The sequence below is a fragment of the Penaeus monodon genome, chromosome 36 (genome assembly GCF_015228065.2).
Source record: "Penaeus monodon isolate SGIC_2016 chromosome 36, NSTDA_Pmon_1, whole genome shotgun sequence".
Classification (NCBI taxonomy): domain Eukaryota; kingdom Metazoa; phylum Arthropoda; class Malacostraca; order Decapoda; family Penaeidae; genus Penaeus; species Penaeus monodon.
This window is the reverse complement of record NC_051421.1, coordinates 5642881-5652936: the sequence shown is the minus strand read 5'-3', so window position 1 is coordinate 5652936 and position 10056 is coordinate 5642881. Positions and strand designations below refer to the sequence as shown.

The window sequence follows — 10056 nt, the reverse complement described above, 5'->3', positions numbered from 1 at the left end:
TATTAAATGATATCTAAACAACGGTGTCTGCCTTTCCTGCTTGAAAAAAAATAATTAAAAAATAAGTGTATTTGCAAGTACGCATTTCTCTTTACAATTTCATATGTAGTTAATACTTTAGAAAAATGGACTAGTGATTCTTGGCTCTCTGCCTGGCTCAGACTAATTTTACAATTAATGTTATAATGCTTGCGAATGACATTCAACTAAAAACTGTCAGTTGGTTTGACAGCAGTAAGGGACACTCCTTGGCGATTGGATCAAATGGAAAGTATTTATGTGCTAAGGAAGGTAGAGAAACACTGCATGAGGAACAGTGCAAAAGACCCATTATGAGGCAGTCAGCAGGTAATAAGGGTAGAAACTGGTGTCGGAGATGCAGGAAAACCCAGGGAATGAGACAAGGAACCAGGGATGGAGGTAAAGTAAGAACTGTCAGGAGAAGGATCCGGAGAAGGACAGAAGGACGTCACGTGAACATCCAGGAAGGAGCGAAAAGAATAACATGGAAAGAAGGAAGTTAATGGTTAATGGTTACACAGCAAAATAAATGTGCTAGACACCAAAGGCCATATAGCGCACTATAGAAAGGTGTAGCAGTCAAAAGGCTGAAGGTGGGGGTTAGTTGATTAAATGTCGAAACGGCAAAATCGTGTAGCAGTTCTGGATAGTATAGCATTGAAAAGGGCAAAGAGGAGTGAGGCTAGAGAGTAATGGGCTAAGGTAGGGATTAACAAGGGTGATCAATTGCCAAAGGAAGAAGTGTGGGATTTTGCAAGGATGTCCGTTGGGTAAGGAGGGATTAGCAAAAGAAGGAAGTGGGTTTAAGGGCGATTAGATCACAGTTTCAGGAGAAATGTCAGGAGGGAGAGAATCCAGGGAGTTGTGATAACAAGGCACGTGTGTACCCAGGGGGAAGCGGAAGGGATAATGGGTAAGTAGGGGGGATGTGTTGGGAGGGAGTGGGAGGAAGGGGTGTAGGGGAACATGAATAGGAGGATGGATTAGATAATTTTGAATGTGTTCGAAAGTTTCTGAAGTGGGAGAAATGAGACACAAATGTTTTCTTGTATACATTACGAAAGCCACAACAATTGGCACACGTGCGTGACTGTGCAGAGCAGTTTAATCGACCATGGCCAGGTTGGGCACGAAGAGGGCATCGGGCTGTGGAACGGGATGGTCTAGATGTCAACAATTCTGACACTGAAGGAGAGGAGGTTGACAAGGTCGGACAGGGAGGGACCATCATGGGGGAGGTCTTATCTACGGAAAGTAATCTTGGCAATACTGATGGACTTATGGCGGTCTCTAAGGGGAATGGTGTAGCTTTGCACTGATACTGCATCAGAATCCACGAGGCAGGCGAGTAAGTCTTCTCCTCAATCTGACCATCCTAGTCGTAGACAGGGCAGTTTTTCAGGGAGATGGAGACAGTTTCGTTGCAAGTATTGGGGGGAAAGGGAAATGTGGTGGACAGGAAGGGGGTTTTTCCCAAATTAAAAGTCGGGGCTGATAATGTTTTAGTTTGGGTTCGGTTTGTAATTTGGGCAAGGCGGGAGGAAACATCCCCTATTTTTTTGGAGGCTTTGCGGGAAAGAGGAAAATTTGTTCAGGGTATTAAAAAAGGTTTTTGCAGAATTTGGGGGTAGCGGGCCGGGCGGGGACGTGGGGAAGAGGGAGAAAGTTTTGGGACAGGGGTTTAGTGCCGTGAAGAGGTGGACAATAAGGCTGCAGAGTAGCAATATGGGACGAGGGGGAAGTAGATGAAGAAAACTGCGGGGGTGGAGGAGATGGCGTAGATGTTGAGAGAGGAGGAACGTTTTCTGATTTGGACTGGACTGAGGTGATAGGCGTTGAGGAGGGGGTAGTAATAGACCGTGTTCGAAGTAGTGGTCAGAGGAGAGTCTGTGGTCAGAGGAGAGCCTGGGGTCTGGAACTGGGAGAACTAAAAATCAGTGGGTTAGTTGAAAAAGGGACAAGCCTCAAAGATCCTAATACGGATACAAAATCTTCATTACTAGACATGGTAAGCCTGAGGTGTGTTGGGGAGCGAAAAAAGGGTCCTTTCCTCGGGGCCCCTTTGAGGGGTATGGGATAGACAACTAAACAGGGGAATATTATGCCCATGGCTCCCCGGGTTCATGACTGGCACAATGTTAGCCTTTCGTCATTTCAACCTCTCACACTCCTTGGGAAGTGGATAGTAGCAGCGGTTGGAGAAGAAAAAGGGGACCGAAAAGGGATCAGGAAAAAAAACCAGAAAAATTTTTGTGGGAATTGGGGGGCTGAGGCCCAAGGCAGGGGTGATCCCCAGCATTGGGTCCCAGTCTGTCTTCTAACCTCCATACCCCCACGGCAACAACGGGAATGGGATTGAGGGGTGGGGGTGGGTTGTTGGGAACAAGAGAAAACACTCGTCGGCGTGCTTTCTGTCTGGCTAAGATTGAAAGTGAAAAGCGCTAACTCAGACTCATATAAAATACTTAGGGGGAGCCCCCACAGGGGGGAAAACTTTTACGTGAGAGCGCAGACCCATTTTGGGGGGATCGTGAAAATGGGCCCAAAGAGGGCAGGGGGCTGTAGAGAAGCAGTTTTTTGCCGGGGAGGGGTTAAGACGTAAAATTGTTTGAAAAGTGAAGAGGGGGGGGGGTTTTTAAAAGTGGGACAGAGTAGGCCTCTCCGCCAAATACAAACGTCAAGGGGGAGGTCATGTCTACGGAAAGAAGTAGAAGGACGAGGACAGGAAGAAAAGGGAGTTGCGTTGAGCCAGGTAGGACTGCGGGGAGAAGGGAATACGGATGTAGAGTATTAATAAGGGAGGAAGGGGATAGAAAATGAAGAAGACTTTGGATGTTGATGAAGTGGAGTGCGGGATGATGGGAGAGTGTAAGGAATGTTTTCTGAAGGTTTAGTAATGACCCGGGCGGGTGATTTGGAACGGCCTGAGCTGACAGCAGGTATCGAGGAGGGGGTTAGTGAATTTTTGGGAAAGCCCATGATCACAGGAGACCCGGGGGGGTCGGGGAGGCCGGGAAAAGCTAAAGTAAAACGGGGAAAAGCCCCCCAAGCCCCTTTTTTGTACCCCACGATAAACCCTGGAGTATGGGGGTAGAGAAAGGGTTTTCCACCCTGGGGCCCCCAGGGGGGTTTAAGGGGTTGGAAAATTTTTAAACAGGGGGGGAACCCCCGCCTAGGGTTCCCGAGGCCAGTCGGATGACCCAAACCCGGGGGAAAAAAGATCAATAAAAATTGGGGGTCAGCCGAGGGTGGGGCCCCAAAGGTAAGTTTCCTCCGATCATACTACATTTTCTTTTAAATTTTACTAGTTAAATACCACAGAAAAAAATGTGCACGCACACACGCACATACACACATAGGAGAAAGAGAGAGCAGAGATATGAGAGAGGAGAGAAATAAAAGAAAAAGGGGAGAGAGAGAAAAGGAGAGGGGGGAGAAAAGGAGAGAGAGGAGAGAGAGAAGAGAGAAGGAGAGGAGAGAGAGAGGGGAGAGAGAGAGGAGAGGGAGAGAGAGAGAGAGACAGAGAGAAGGACAGAGAGAGAGGAAGGAGACAGAGAGAGAGAGAGGAAGAGAGAGAAAGAGAGAGAGGAGAGAGGAGAGAGAGAGAGAGAGAGAAAGAGAGGGAGAAAAAGGGAGAGAGGGGAAAAAGAGAGGAGAGAGGGAGAAAAAAAGAGAGAGAGAGAAAGAAAGGGGGGAGGGGAGAGGAGAAAGGGGAAAAGGAGAGGGGGAGAGGAAAGAGAAGAGAAAAGGGGAAAAAAGAGAGAGAGGGGGAGAAAGGGGGAAAGAGAAAGAGAAAGGGGAAAGGGAAAAAGGGAAAAAGAGAAAAGAGAGGGGAAAAGGGGAGAGAGGGAGAAGGATAAAGAGGAAGGAGAGGGGAAAAAGGAGAGAGGAGGAGAAAAGGGGAGAGGGAGAGAGAGAGAGAGAGAGGGGGAGAAGAGAGAGGGGAAAAGAAAGAAAAGAAAAGAGAGAGAGGGGGAGAGAGAGGAGAGGAAGAGAGAGAAGAGAGAGAAAAGGAGGGAGAGGAGGGGAAAGAGAAAAGAGGGGAAACGGGCCAGACGGGACAGACAGACAGACAGACAGACAGACGGGACAGACGGAGAGAGAGAGGGGAGAGAGAGAGAGAGGGGAGAAGAGAGGGAGAGAGAGAGGAGAGAGGGGAGAGAGAGAGGAGAGGGGAGAGGGAGAGAGGAGAGAAAAGGAGAGAGAGAGAGGGGAGAGGACAGACGGGACAAAACAGAGAGAGAGACACAGAGAGAGGAGACACACACAGAGGGAGAGAAAAGGAAAACACAAGAGAGAGAGAGACAAAACACAGAGAGAGAGAGACACACCCCAGAGAGAGAAAAGCCCACACACAGAAAAGAGAAGAGAGAGAGAGAGGGGAGGACCCCAAGAGAGAGCCCAAAAACACACACAGAGAAGAGAGGAGGGGGAGAGAGAACACAGAAAGGAGAGAGAGAGAGAGAGAGAGGGGGGAAGAGAGGGAAAAGAGAGAGGAGAGAGAGAGAGAAAAGAAAAGGAGAGAAGAGGAAAGAGAAGGGAGAAAAGAGAGGGGAGACAGAAAAGAGAGAGAAGAAAAACAGCAAGAGGGGAGAAGGAAGAGAGAGGGGAAGGGGAGAGAGAAGAGAGAGAGAGAGGGGAAAAGGAAAAGAGAGAGGGGGGAGAGAGACAAAGGAGAGAAAAGAGATAAAGGAGAGAGGAAAAAAGAAAAGAGAGAGAGAGGAGGAGAGAGAGAGAGAGAAGACGAGGACGAGCCAAAGAGGGGAGAGAGAGACAGAGAAGAGAGGGGAGGAGAGAGAAGGGGAGAGAGAAAAGGAAAAAGAAAAGAGGGGAGAAAAGGAAAAGAGAGAGGGGGAAAGAAAAGAGAAGAGACAGAGACGAGAGAGAGACAGAGACAGAAGAGAGAGAAAAGGGGAAAAGGGGAGAAGGGGAAGACAGAAGCCCAGAGGACGAGAAAAAAAGAGGGGGAGAGAGAAAAGGAGAGAGAGAGAGAAAAAGGGAGAGAAGAGGGGAGAGAGAGGGGAGAGAGAGAGAGAGAAAAGAGAGAGGGGGAAGAGAGAGAGCGAGAGAGGGGAGAGAAGAGAGGGGGAGAAAAGACAAATTTTTTTCTAAAAAAGGCCCCCCCATTTACCCTAGATGTTTACTGATGAAGAGGAAAAAGTAAAAACGTTTCCCAAAAGCTATTCAATTGGTTGGATATGTTTATTTCTTTGGCCTTAGAGAGATATTATCACGATCACATACTATAATTACATGAGTAATATTTCTGTAATAAACACTAGAATCTCAAAATAATCTCATTACATTGTTCCCTTTTCGTTGATTCGTGACATTTTTTCAAAAAATTAAATAAAAGATTCCTTTAAAAAATTATAATTGCTCTCTGCTGAAGATAGTTTTTACAAAAAAATATAAAAACCTTTCATATGTTTGTACACATTTGGGTTTCCCACATTATAAAAATTATACTTTTCCAAAAACATTTAAGTCCCTCAGTGGGAAAAAAAAAAAATTAGGCAATAGTCCCATCAGGGACAGCAAATAAGGTGCACGTAAAGAAAAAAAAAAAAATAATAATAATAATAATAGCAATGAATGAGCATGCAAGCCTACAAATTCTTTCCCTGAATATGTTTTACAAGACATCAACTAGGGTTTTTTCATACAGCAGTTACTGAATATGGAAAATACAGAAAAAGGAAAAATTTAAAAATTTAAAATGCATATTCTTTAAAAAAAATAAATCATTCCCCTGAATGTTTTTCCCTTTAAAACCAAGTTTACAAGTTCCCCAACCTGTGATATTTTTTTAAACTACATTTAAACCCCAATTCCCAAACCCCAAAACAGTATTAAAGATAATGGAAGGGTCAAAAAGTCCTGCAGACCGGGATATTCCCAATTTAATATAACTTATTTAGTAACAAATTTTGGAAATTCAAAAAAACCTAAAAAAAACTTTACATTCAAATTTTCATAAAAACCTTTATATATATATTACAAATATAACTAATCTAATATCTAAGGAAAACTTTCTGCATATTGAAAATACAACTTAGAATACAGTGTAAATTAAGCAACCCAACTCAGATCTAATATTAGATCAAACAAAAAATTAAAAATTTTATCAACTAATAAAAAAACAAATACAGAAGTGAGCCCGTAGAAAAGGGGTAAAATACTTTTTCAAATGGGGGTTTCAACAAAGGAATATATATACCGAAAATTTCAACAAAACAACTACTAGAAATCTACAAACCAATCAGATCAATACAACTTATTAAAAAAAAACGAAAGCATTCGAGCAAAGACAAAGCTCCATCATTCAGAGATAAATTCTGATCACATAGATATCTGCTCCACAGTAATACACACCCCAAAATTTGAAAAAAAAAATGTAATTTTTCTATCAACCCAAACCCAAAGGGCTCTTTATCCCTTTTAAATTTTATAACAAATAGCCGGAATTTAGAAAATGTAAATTCAGCACAAATTTATCCTATACACACGTTTTATGAGCCCCCGTCTGCAATTTCAAGTTTCACTAAAGAAAAATAATAGTTTGCTTTTTAAAAAAATATTCAGCAGAATTTCATATTTTGGGCTTTTTTTAGTATTTCAAAAAAGGGTCTCACTTATATGTTAGAAAAAAAAAAAGGGGGTTTTTTTTTTCATTTTTTAAAAAGGGAAAAAACTTTCCCAAAAAATAAAATTTTTCCCAAATTTTTCCCTTTTTTTTAAATTTCTCCAAAAAAATAGTGTTTGGAAGAATACAAAGTACTTGCTAGGGAAGAACAGGCAAAAAACTGAAAAGGGATCAACTTTTTTCCCGCAATTGGAATCATCAATCTCAAATATAACTCTTTTTATCGTAAAAAATGAAGGGTCACTGCTTACAAAAAAAAAAGGGAAAAAAAAGAAAAGAAAAAACAAAAAATTTTTAGAACCCGTAAACCAAAACAAAGAATGAGGAAAACCCTATTTTAAGTTTTTTTACCCAAAAGGTTTTTAAACCAAACGCATTTGAAATGGGAAAAAATGTTTTTTTGAAGCTAGGAAGCATAAAAAAGGGGGAACGGGGCTTGTGGAAGAAACCATGAATAGGGATTTGAAATTTGCCGGGAAAATCTGATTTTTATAAAAATAAGTTTTGGGGCCCTACAAAAAAATTTTTTATTTCCCAAAAAAAATTTTTTAAAAATTTCATGTTCTTATAAAAAGCCCAAACATAAGAAAAAAAACATTTCCAATTAGGAAAAAAAAATACAGTACCCCACCAGGAAAAGAATGTACAAAAGGTTTGAGAAGGGAGAAAAAGGGAAACAATGAGGGCTAAGGAATTTCCCTCTTCATTTTACGATACGTAACCCTATATTTTTGGGAAAACCTAACCCAAATTTAAATATTTTTTTCAACTAAAAAAAAATGCAAGGCCCCTACAAACAGCGCACAAACCAAAAACAATAATATATATAACCCCACTACCACAAAAATCCCCATCAACAGGGAAGTATAAAAAAAAAGTCTTAAAAAAATGGGTGGAAGCCTTAAAAGGGGCAAATCTACAATATTGTATGCACAAGAAATTTTGCAAAGATGATATACTTGAAATCAGAAGTAATCTTATGCACAGACCACAATAATTACTGAAAATATCATACTTTTATGCAAACAACTATATATGCGAATAATGAAATTAATTGGGGGGGGGGGGGGGGAACAAATGGTTGGGGGTTTAAAATTTTCCTTTTTTATAAGTACTTTTTAAATCACAGAGAACTTCAACTCCTTGAGTAAAATATTTCCTTCAAAACAAATGCAATCCCCTCGCAGACATGTCCCGTAACATTATGGTTAAGGATTTCACAGTATGTGTAAGTCTCAGAAAAGGCATTTATCAGGTACATAAGCACTATCAGGTATAAAAGCAATGACAATAAGATTAATTTGTTTGCTGAGTAGATGTGACAAAACCCTTTGGGTATTTCCCCGGGTTTCCGTGTTTCTTTAAAAGCCGCCAAAGAATGTGGGAGATACAAAAGACCCGTGCTGGTTTTCCCGTACAGATAAAGGGCAAATACAAACCCGCAAAAAATATATTTGTTCTTTTCTTGCCCAATTTAAAAAAAAAAAAAAAAAAAGATGGGCAGAATGGGAGACGGAAAATTTTTCAGCATGAGAAAAAGTGAAACCTTTTCCCGTATCAAAATGATCATCTGATATTTAAAAAAACTTGGGGGAATGTGTCTTGTTTGAATGTAGGAAGAAGCAACTTTTTTCTTTTATTACCACATAGATAAAATATTGATATATATTCTAAATGGAATGAATAAACAAAACATTATAGAATAATCATAGAGAAATAAATAATCAAGTAGTTAAGAGTATCAAGCCTTTCTGACTAGCAGCATTGGTCAAGCAAACAAAAGACTAAGGCAAGCTGATTCCTGAGAACAATTTAGCGAGTCCAAGGGTACAGCTTGATTTCAGCTGAGGTGCATGATACACACAGGAAAATAAAAGAAGGAACAGAAGAAAGAAAGAGAAAAAGAATACGAAGAAGAATAAGGAAAACTTTATACAACTTGTTGAAACAAAAGTTATAAATCTAAGAAATCCAGCCATCCCTTTTTTGAGTGAAAAAGAAAGAAAGAAATTTTTAAGGGAAAAAAAACAGGAAAAAAATTTTATGGGACCCGAATCCCTTAGTAAAACAGGACCTGTAGCCACCCTGATACAGCCCAATGTATTTCAAAACCTAGGACTACCCGCAAAGAGGGTATGCATGCCCAAAGGTGTTTTCAAACTAAATCCCCTACAATGTGTCTAACACATTTTGTTACTTCAAACTTTCATCTATAACATAAGTATCATTATGTTCACATTAATGCTGTTTCCCAATCGTGTGATTATAGTACAGATACCCTGAACATTTTGATGCTTCTGATAAAGATGAAACTTAAACTAACAAAACATTCAATAAATGCATTCTTGGGCAAGCAAGCAATCTGAGAACATCTTTGGATAAAGCATGCCCTTTAAAATTTTTACATCCCCAAAGGGCTACAAAAAAATGCTGTACATCACAGGTACCAAAACTACAGCAAAAGCTCAATGTCACTGGTTCCCCAGATTATGGAATATGAAGTATGTTACAGTTATTAGGTTAACATAAACATACATTTTATCTAAAAAAAGCACTTTAAACAGGAGGGCACTCCAGTGGGAAATTTTTTCATTTTTAAAAAAACCTTTCTTACAGTTCAAAAAAAAGGGTTTTAAAAGAAAAAAAAAGGGAAAAAAAAAGGAAAAGAGAGAAGCAAAAAAATAGAATAACACCCTTTTGGGGCACAAAGCCCCAAAAAAAAAAATTTCCCGGGAAAAGATTTCCCCCAAAAACCCAAACAATCAAAATTTTTTTAAAAAATTCCTTTACAAATTTTTTGGGAAACTGTAAACCTTTCCCTTTCATATCATATTTCTTTTCACTGCTTTTTTTTTCTAAGAAAATTGGAAAATTGGCTTATTTTTGTCATATGGCAATACTCCATAGTTATAGCAACCTATAAAGTCTCCAATTTGATTTCATGTGGATAACAGAAGAGTTTAATAAGACAACTTTTTTTTCTCTCTTTTTAATCCTACCAACTCATTTACTATCATGTCACTGGGAAAAACAAAAATTTTTTTATCACCCCCTTTTATTTTGGGAAAAAATCTCAACCATTCTTTAACCCCTTTGGGACTTTTCACAGAAAAAATTAAAAAAACACTAAATGGTTTCCCACTTAAAAGGGGCGTCCCAAAATAAAAATGGGAAATCCCAATATAATATTTGGTTTAGCCAAAAATACAACCTCTTATTAAAAAAATTGTAAGTACTTATAAAACTTTTGATTATCTCCTGGCAAGAGGACTGGGTTTGTACTGTGGACGATACCTGGGTGGATACGGACAGGCCCTTCTCGGTGTGGAAGCCGAACTTTCAGAAATTTTATGATGATTCCCCTCCAGTGCGCTGAGTGCCAAGACTTT

At 40.1% G+C, this 10056-nt stretch overlaps 1 protein-coding gene across 1 annotated transcript in view; it reads left to right on the top strand.

Moving 5' to 3' along the window:
• The window catches only part of LOC119595666, a 21403-nt gene extending 21382 nt beyond the window's left edge, over positions 1-21 (top strand). The window contains exon 7 of the mRNA XM_037944773.1: positions 1-21. This exon is cut by the window's left edge and continues 2164 nt beyond it. The gene's annotated coding sequence lies outside the window, so the exon portion shown is untranslated.
• The last annotated feature ends 10035 nt before the right edge of the window (positions 22-10056 follow it).